We start from the raw sequence: 10348 nt of genomic DNA, 5'->3' as shown, positions 1-10348 counted from the left end.
GTCCCAATGAGGAGCAGAAGGAGGGAGAATATGAGCAAAGAAGTCATGACCACAAGGGGTGCACCCACCCACGGAGACAGTGGGGCTGATCTATTGGGAGCTCACCAAGGCCAGCTGGACTGTGACTGAAAAAGCATGGGATAAAACCGGGCTCTCTGAATATGGCAGACAATGAGGGCTGCTAAGAAGCCAAGGACAATGGCACTGGGTTTTGATCCTACTTCATGTTCTGGCTTTGTGGGAGCCTAGCCAGTTTGGATGTTCACCTTCCTAGACCAGGATGGAGGGGGAAGGACTTTGGACTTTCCACAGGGCAGGGAACCCTGACTGCCCTTCAGACTGGAGAGGGAGGGGGAGAGGAGTAGGGGGAGGGGCAGAGGAGAAAAGGGAGGGAAAAGGGAGAAGGTGAGGGAAAAGGGAGATGGGGAGGGAAATGGGAGGCGGGGAGGAGGCGGAAATATTTTTTTCAATAAAAATTATATTACAAAAAAAAATAAAAATAAAAATAGAAAAAAAGATCCAAGTCATGAGGAAGCAGGTCATGACTGTGTCTTATGAAAGTATCACAGGATCGGAATTCATTGATATTCTTAGAATTCTTCTTCCAGAGATAGCATATGAGGAGTTGAGAGGAATTCAGGTTAGACTTAACCAGATGTTCTCCATCTAACTAGTCAGGGGGTCTGTGTGAGTGTCTTTGCACATGCACACAAAATTTATATCAAAAATAAATACAAAGTCCCCAAAATCAGAAAAATCATTTACTTCAGGGACCTATAATTCTAAAATAAAATCTTATACTGAAGATATTGGAAGTATGTGTTCACGGTCCTATAGGGGGCACTGTGTACTTCTCAAAAATTGGTAAGACCTGAAATTAACTATTAACTCGAACTAAATCTTCTGGCCCAAGCTGACACCCAGAATCAGAGGTTACAGCACAGCAGGTTTTTCCTCAGAGCTGCCCCACCTTCTCAGGGAGTAAAATTGTTCCCTGGGTTGAAGAGATGTAATTTAGTGGTGATGGTGATAGTAAAAGACTCATACTGCAGCAAGTCACCATTTCCCCAGTACCCAGAAAACCCCAGAGACCAGCAGCATCTTTGGAGATTTAAAGCATGGGATCTTTGGAGATTTAAAGCATGAACTTGATACCTGTCTCATCCTCCTATATTTCCTTTGTCTCTGTCAAGTTTCAATGAGATTAAAAAGGCCTGCCTTTGGAATGACTCCTCTCATTTGTTCCCACCTTTTTAAATCTAACAGCTGTTTCTTTCAGGGTCTCCTCCACAGGCTGTGGTGACTCTGAAGAATGAGAGTCTCTAGCAGTTACTGATTGTCTCTTTCCACACTGGTTCCAGAACAAGCCTCTAGACTTTGATTACCTTAGCAACTAAAAGGCACTACCACTCTTCTATCACTTTTTATATTAAACTTTATCTTCTTCGGTGGCTTTAGAGTTACAGGACGGAAGACAGTGCTGAAGGCTACTGCATGCTATGCTACAGTGGTGCTCATCACAGTGAGACATATTAGGAGAATAAATACAGATGCGTGTTTGCTTGAGCTTGGGTATAAAAGTTGTTCTGTGATAATGGCATTCCATGACCAGGCACTGTTGCCATTGTAGTTTTAATTCTCCAAAGACAAGAATGCGACGGGAAGTATCTCCCTTCATTTTGTCTTAGTTTGAACAAAAACAAAAAATAGAGATATTTGTCAACTGTTGCAATATAGAATAAAAACATAAAACTAGAAGTAAAGTATTTTATTCCTCCCATATGCATTTTCTTGTAAGACTAGAGTCAACAGATCTTTAGAGAAAAGCATTCTCTGTGATGTTCTTTTTACAACTAGATCAAAGTGGAGTAACAGTCCATTCTTATTTTATAGCTGTTGGTATATTATCTCTCACTTGAAGAAAATAAAATTCATTTTAAGCTTTTAAAAATTATGAAACTATATATCTTTAATATATAATGACATTACAGTATATAAAACATGTCATATAATAATATATGCTATTATATTTAACATATAATATGATTACATTATGAATATATGTTATATATAATTAATGTATAATACAGCCAATATACTATATATTACATGTAAAATTAGTATATATCATTAGATGATATATGAATATTATATTAGAATAATATAGATGAAATAATTTCTTCTCTGACATTAGATTAACATACTTCCCCTTAGGGAAGATATGGTGATGTGATAAATTTGACTACCATTGTATATAATCTCATTTTAAGATTGCAAGTACTATTGTGTTTAGTCAGATGAGCTCATGCTGAAGCACAGTGAGTCCCTGTGTCTTCCTAAGATGGCGCTGAGATCACAGGGAGGTAGCGTTGGATTGGCATGAAGACTGATGTGTGTGTAGGGCTCTATAGCTGCTGACCAATGAAAACCTAAGATTGTTCACAAACATCAAGGGACATGGCGGGAAGGAAGAGGTGCCATAGGGTGCCTAGCTCAGTGTCCATTTTGCATATCTGTCGTCCAGAAATAAGCATGTGATAATGCAAGTCACTTGCTTTAACTCTCTCTTTATAGGTTGGTATGTTTTTGATGCAATCTCAAGGAACAAACTGGGCAATAATTTGTTATGTATTTGTTAATTTGTGCACATTTTTAAATCTTCACTCCCATTTTATTAAGAAAGATATTGACATGTTGACTCATATTTCTTGCTTTATGACTAAAAACAAACTCTAATGTTAAACAATTTTCAGTCTTAAATGATAAAGGTATTGCTCCTATTTCAGTATTTTAGTATTGTAAGCAAGGGTACCATAGTGCAGCTTCTAGCAGATGCCTTTTCTTCAATGGCATCCACCTGTGAAGGTGTGATCACACAAGTACTACCTTGCTATTAGAATCTCAATTTTGAACAATTGGTGAACTATATGACACCAAGGGACATGCCTGTTATTTTTAGTGGGAAACCTTAAGAAAGTTATTCCTGTCATATAAAGCACAGACTGGAATTCAGGAAGTTCTTTTGTTATACATGGTAGTAGGAAACAGTAACTAAAGAAAAAGGAAATGTTCATAACTTGAAAGACAATAGTTTGTAGCATGTGATAATTCAATACTTATTAAAACTCAAGATGCACATGGATCCTGTATATTTGTAGGTCTCAATTGGGGTCTACTATCCTTTACTTGTGACATCTTCTTTCCCAGGTAACTCACATCAATATATGAATTTCAATAATATCAAAGAAGCACCTAATATAAACTCAAAATAACATGTGGGCAGAAAGAGTAGCAAAGTCATTTTGAAATTAATCATAGGATTTTAAAATTATCACTTTATTTATTTAGTTACGTATTTATTTAATGATTGAAGGTGTGTAAATACCACAGCATTGGTGTGGCAGCTAAAGAACAACTTGTGTAAGTTGACTCTTTCCTTCCACAATGGTAGTTTCAGTAATCAACTCCCATTGTGAGACCTTACAAGTACTCTCTCATACTAGCCATGACCCAAAATAACACATAGACACTGTTTTAGTTGCACCACTGCTCTGTCAATAGCTTGGGCATGGTTTTTTTTTTTTTTTTTTTTTTTTTTTTTTTTTTTTTGCTAACTCTTACATTAATTTAACCCATTTCTGTTATTTTGTGTATCACCAGAAGGCTCTTGGTATACTAGTAAGTTTCGGAAATATCTGTCTCCTTCAGCAGCCATATGACATCTCTCTAACTCTGCCTTTTGTTTTCTTGTATCTCTGCTTGTAATTCCCCTCTTGTTTTGTTCTATTCTCCCCTGTCATAAACCCAAGAAGTTTCTTTATTCATTACCCAATAAAAGCAATGCATATACAGAAAGACTTTCACACTAGAGCCATCATACAGTTTAAAAGATTCTGAGTAGGATACAATGTTCTATGCATGTATTCAACCAAGGAAAAAAGAACCCTAGCTTCTTTCTTTCTTCCTCTCTCTCTCTCTCTCTCTCTCTCTGCCTTTCTCTCCCTCTCTTCCATCCTCCCTCTATCTCTCTAGTCTTTCTTTCTTTCTTTCTTTCTTTCTTTCTTTCTTTCTTTCTTTCTTTCTTTCTATTGTATTTGTCAAATAATATTTTGTCTTCAGATTCTCTTTTTAAATTCTTTCATGTAAAATATTTTGATCATATACTTTCCATTCCCCCAGATCCTTCCAGCTGTCTACCCACCTAAATTCATTTTCTTTCAAGCAGATCAAAACAGAATCCCCCACACAAAAAATAAAGAAACAACAACAGAAAACCCAAAACAAAATGGACAAAGTAAAATGGGGAAATCAATCAGACTAAATAAAACAATACAAAAAGTACACACACACACACACACTTTGTAGAGACTGTTTACTATTGACTAACTACCCTTTGTTATGAGGCCTGCCCTGCAGTGAGTTTGGTATTTCAGTAAGACTCATTGGAGATAACTGAATTTCCCTTTTCTGTGTTATCAATTACAAATAAATTTCAACTAAGATTAAGATTATTTTATTACTTCTATTTCTTTTTGGTGGCATTTTGTCTGATTTGAACCTGTGCTGGTCTTAAATGCTTGCTTTCATAGTTTCTATGACTTAATATGTGAATCAGTCCTGTTGTGTCTGGAAGATGCTGTTTCTTTGGAGCCATCAATCATATCTGTCTCTTAAGGACTTACCACCCACCTGCTCTTCTGAAAATACTCTGATCCTGGCAGATTGGTTGTTTGACAAAGTCAGTCTAGGTATATTGTTCCTTTAACCATGTGTACATTAAAATATAACTGAGCAAACCCATATAGTCTTGATATTTCTCTTACTTCTGCCCAACCTCCCCAATGACTAATTTTTCTATCATGGTTCATTAATTCTTGCCTTCAATTTAGAACTGTTTCCTTCTGTGAACTGTCCTTGAAAGATCAAGGATAGTCAGATAAATACTATATTTTGTATCACATAAGTCATAGGCAGGTATCACTGAGTGTTTTTTAGAAACCATCAAACACAGACATTCTTTGTCAATACTCTACAATTCTTAAGGACAAATATAGGTCCACTCTGTTCCTGCTCCAACTTTTTTCTTTATAATTCTGTTTTGTATTGCCATGTGATTTTCAATTATTTTATTTATAATGCATCAATAGAGTCACATAGTATAATATTTATTATCCTAAATACTATTATTCATCAGTGTGTCTCTGTGGGTCAATCTGCTGAGGAACCAAGTAGAGATAATACACCTGAATTCTTGAGCATTCTGAGAAGAAGCTCACGGAGTAAATTTTTCTGTCCTCAGCATAAGTAAGAAAAGCCCTTTAATAAAGAAATCCTTATAAATTAAACTCTGAAACTTTGGTTCTTGAATTTCCTAATGCTCTGACTCCTTAATACAGTTTCTAATTTGGTGTTGACCCCAACCATAAAAATTTTCATTGCTGTTTCATAAGTGTAATTTTCTACTGTTATTTATTACAATGTAATATTTCATCAAATGTATTTCTGATATATGTCTTCTGTCCTGTAGGGGGTCATAACACATAGGGTAAGAAAAATGGTCTACATAGTGTTCCCACTGGGGAGAAGAAAACTGAAGAGAAGATGCAAAAGTCAGCCTCAGAGGAGGTAACTCTTTCTAACCTTAATCAGTAAATGCTTAGTAGAAAATGCTTTGGGAAAGTATGGTGTTCATAGACATGACAGACCTAAACCTAGTCAGTGGGGGTCCATAGGTTTCACTGAAGGATCCGGAGACTCTAAGCTGAGAACACATACATCTACTTTGTGACTGTTCATGATTCAATAGGCCCAGCAGCTGGACTACTGTGATCACTTGGGCAGACTCAGGAAGGAAGTGTCACCCAGATTTTAATGGCACAAACACCTAAGAAGGAATTTTCTTGACCAGGACAAATTTGAATATTTGCATAAAGGGCCTGTCAGTTCTCTGAGAAATGTTAAAGGATAAGCAGAGCTTAGTGGTGTCTGCACCATGGCCTGGATTCCTCTCTTCTTCTTCTTCCTCCTTCACTGTACAGGTAAGAAAAATCATCTGCACCCTGATGTCATTTCAGGAAAACCAAATTACAACAAGGTATGTTATCATCTTTTCTCTCACACCAGGAAATAATGTATTTCTCTATTTCTAGGGTCTTTCTCCCAACCTGTGCTGACTTAGTCACCCACAGCCTCAGCCTCCCTGGGAGCCACAGTCAAACTCACTTGTACCTTAATTAGTGCACACAGCAGCTACAACATTGAATGGTACCAGAAACTGCCAGAAAAAACTCCTAAGTATCTGATGTGGCTTGGTAGTAATGGAAACTACGATAAGGGCGATGGGATCCCTGATCGCTTCTCTGGCTCCAGCTCTGGAGCTCATCGCTACTTAAGCATCTCCAACATTCAGCCTGAAGATGAAGCTGACTATTTCTGTGGTGCAAGTGATAGCAGTGGGTGAACACAGTGACTCAGATAAATGAGGAAACAGGACAGAAACTATTTTCCTTTTGTGCTAGCAAGGCTGGACTATGGTTTTGAAAAGGATCATCTGAATTTCTTACTTATCACACTCATTGGATATTTTCCTCTTATTACTCAAGGGGATAAATCATAGTTCTGCCTCCTGAGCTCCTTGTGAAAGAGAAGAAATGCAAGAATTGTATTGAGAGTACTGCTCTGTAAAATTAATGACTATGAAAAAAATCAAATTTCATGTGTACAGAGCTAAGGAGGTGAGAACATTCTTTTTTGCTGTTTGAGAATTGGGTTTAAGGCTCTAGCTGTTACTCACCAATGTTCACAGTAATGTCTATTTGTTGCTTATAAGATGGCTCGCTTCTCACATGCTCTAATTGTTTTAACTCCAGCAAATTCCTGAGGAGTAGTGTAAGAACATTTATGAGGCAGTGTGCTAGGGCCTCCTAGGCTCATGACAAAATAATAGAAACAGCTACAATGGTTGAGCATTGTCTTTAAATGTACACAAGCTTTTCAATATTGTTTCTGACACTCTGCTTTACTTAGTAAGCTTTCCCAGATATTTTTGAGGGAAGGAGAAAATGACCACCATATGGTTTAGTGTCTGCAAAAATTTTTACATGTGACTTTTCTATATCAGCATTAAGACCTTCCTTTGTCCAAACTGAATCCATCTTTAAAATCTCACACTAGATATTGGACCAATAAATACAAAAAATAGACCAGGCAACCCAATACCATAGGGAAACATCATGGGTGGCCTCTTGAAAGCCCCCATGATGAATGTGGTCCATTCATTCTCAGGTACTGTGGAGAATGTGTCTCATCAGGCAAATTAAAAAATCCACTGCCTACTATAAATAAAATGGCCTTGGGACTTGTTTTCTACAGCATGCACTGGCTTTTGGGGACATTAGTCTGTTTGGATGCACACCTTCCTAGGCCTGGGTAGAGTGGGGAGGGCTTTGGACTTCCCACAGGACAGGGTACCCTGCCCTCTCTTAAGACTGGAGGAGGAGAGAGGAGGGTGAGTGGGAGAGGGAGGGGATTGGGAGGAGTGGAAATTTTTGAAAGGAAAAAAAAAACTAAAGTTCTTAACTCTTAAAAAAACAATAGTGGTCTGGATAATGGAATAAATGTGGAGGATGAGTCAAAAACTCCAGTAGGACATAAGAAATGTATATTCAGTCAAACTTCTATGAATGATCAAAGACCACACCAAATAATGTGTATATTTTGGTAAGTAATATTTATCCAGAAAGTTGTCTATTTCCTTTAAGTTTTCCAATTTTGTAGAGTATAGGTTTTCAAAATATAACCTGATGATCCTCTGTATTTCCTCCACATCTGTTGTTATGTACCCCCTTTCATTTCTGGTTTTTGTTAATTTGGATATTCTCTCTCTGCCTTTTGGTTAGTTTGGATAAAGGTTTATCTATTTTGTTGATTTTCTTGAAGAACCAACTCTTTGTCTCATTGATTCTTTGTGTTGTTTTCTTTGTTTCTATTTTGTTGATTTCAGCTCTCAATTTGAATATTTCCTGCTGTCTAGTTCGCTTAGGTGGGTTTGCTTCTTTTTGTTCTAAAGTTTCCAAATGTTCTGCTAATTCACTATTGTGTGATTTTTCCCAGCTTCTTTATGTAGGCATTTAGTGCTATGAACTTGCCTCTTAATACTGCTTTCATTGTGTCCCATAAAGTTGGGTATGTTTTGTGGTCATTTTCATTGAATTTAGGAAGTCTTTAATTTCTCCCTTTATTTCTTCCTTGACAAATTCATTCCGGTGAGCATTGTTTAATTTCCATGTGTTTGTGGGTTTTCTGGAATTAGTATTGTTGTTGACTTCTAGTTTTCTACCATGGTGATCTGATAAGATACATTGGGTGATGGAGAAATGTCATTGGTTAAAAAATAAAGAAATTGCTTTGGCCCATTTTATTGGTTAGAACATAGGTAGGCGGAGTAAACAGAACAGGATACTGGGAGAAAGAAGCTAAGTCGGGGAGTCACCATGATTCTCCTACCGGACACAGACACAGGTTAAGATCATCCCTGGTAAGACACTTCGTGGTGTTACAGGGATATTAGAAATGGGTTAGATTGATATGTAAGAGCTAGCCAATAAGAGGCTTGGAACTAATGGGCCAGGCAGTGTTTAAAAGAATACAGTTTTCGTGTAATTATTTCAGGGCATAACCTAGCCATGCGGGCGGCTGGGTGCCGGGGACGCAGCCCCGCCGCACCTATCACTACAGAGTGGCGCCCAACATGGGGCTAAATCCACTTAAAAACCTGGGAGAACTTAATTTAAAACAGAGGAAAAACAGAGCTTAATGCAGAATTTTGCTCTTTGTTGGTGGTGTGCCGTAGAGAGATTTCCTGATTCGGCAACAGCAACAACAAAAAGCTGTGTCATTTTAAAGCATTGCTTCCTGGGGCTGTGTTACCAGTGTGAACTCTGGCTTTAAAGCATTTCAAGGCTTTTATGGGACTGGATGTTTGTGTTCCTGCTTGGGATCAGAAGGAGAGTGCTCTGAGACCCTACAGATGTCTCAGCGCTCCCTGCCTGCACCTGGGCAGATGGTAGAATCAGGCTTAGGCAGGCTAGAGAGCATGGCGGATTCCTGCTGCCTTACAGAGACTACAGAGATGCGTTTTCAGACTGCGCAGTGCTCTGCATGTCAGATTTTGCTGTAACTTGGATAAAAAGAGTTTCTGTGCTGCACGTTCAGTCTCAGAGTTAAACTGCTGACTGTGGTGCCAATGTGGACTTGCTGTGTGCCTGGAACTGTGTTCAGCTCAGGTGCATCAAATGGATCTGAGACAGGAACAGCTGCTCCATGCTGAACTGTGCTGACCTCAGGCAGGAACTACCATAATTACTGTAATAACAGCTCAGTTAAGGTTTATCTGGGCAGGACACAGGTAGTACTGTACTACCTATACATGGTACAACTTAAGTTTTTAAGAACTGCTTAACATTTTAAGAAATGCTCCTGGATAATAAAAAAAAAAAAATACAGATTCACAATAAAACAGATTCAGACATAAAAGACCACAGTGTTGGATGAATGTACGTAGGCTTGAGAGAGAAAAGAAAAAAAATGATAGAAAATAAAGTTAATGCCTTTCAAAAAAAGGGTAAAGTCTTTAAAGAGACAAAATAAAGTAAAAATAAGCCATGTAAAAATAAAAATATTCACAGAGTCTGGATTATGTACATTGTGTTTTCTTTAAAATTTTTGACTGTAAAGGAGCTAAATACAGAGAGACATTTCATTATATGGGCTGCCAAATGGAACCAGAATGGATATAAGGGTATTAAGATTTCAAAATTTGGATCTAAGGTTATGATGCTTTGAAAAAGTCCTTCTTTTGTTTTTGCAGAGGATGAGACCCTGTGGATTTCTTCTATTCCAATTTGGTATGATAGACCACGCCCTCCTGAAAGGTTACTATAAACACCCTCAAAAAATTACTTCACTCCACTGCCAACTGAGATGACCCTAGCACACAGGTTGTACCATGAAATACCTAATTAATGACACCCCTATTCAGCAGGAAACAGTTTGGAGAGAAATAACTGCACCCATATTCCCAAATATTGTTTATAACTGTTCTTTTATATTTAAAGAGGGATATGATATAGATATGAATAATTTGCATTGGTATGGATTTTACGGTCAATTTTGTTATATGTATATGTATTTCTGATATTGATTAAGGTATTGAGATTGTGTAGTTCATTTAAAATGTAATGTATAATAGGAAATATAGGTTGCTAATGGATAATCATCGATAATAGTAAAGCTTGTAGTCATTTTAGTTAGATTTTCTAGATATATAGAGATATATTTCAATTACATA

General features: G+C 37.5%; 1 pseudogene and 1 gene segment (V, D, J or C); both read left to right on the top strand.

Annotated features, from left to right (window-relative positions):
* Positions 1-10348, top strand: part of LOC126494628 (immunoglobulin lambda variable 4-69-like) — a 442151-nt gene that overhangs the window by 33774 nt on the left and 398029 nt on the right.
* Positions 5993-6460, top strand: LOC126494632 (immunoglobulin lambda variable 4-69-like; annotated as a pseudogene).

The sequence above is a fragment of the Alexandromys fortis genome, unplaced genomic scaffold (assembly GCF_014885135.2).
Source record: "Alexandromys fortis isolate MF-2015 unplaced genomic scaffold, M_Fortis_MF-2015_v1.1 scaffold_334, whole genome shotgun sequence".
In the NCBI taxonomy this organism is placed as follows: Eukaryota; Metazoa; Chordata; class Mammalia; order Rodentia; family Cricetidae; genus Alexandromys; species Alexandromys fortis.
The sequence above is the reverse complement of the archived record's forward strand: the minus strand, read 5'-3'. Positions and strand labels throughout refer to the sequence as shown.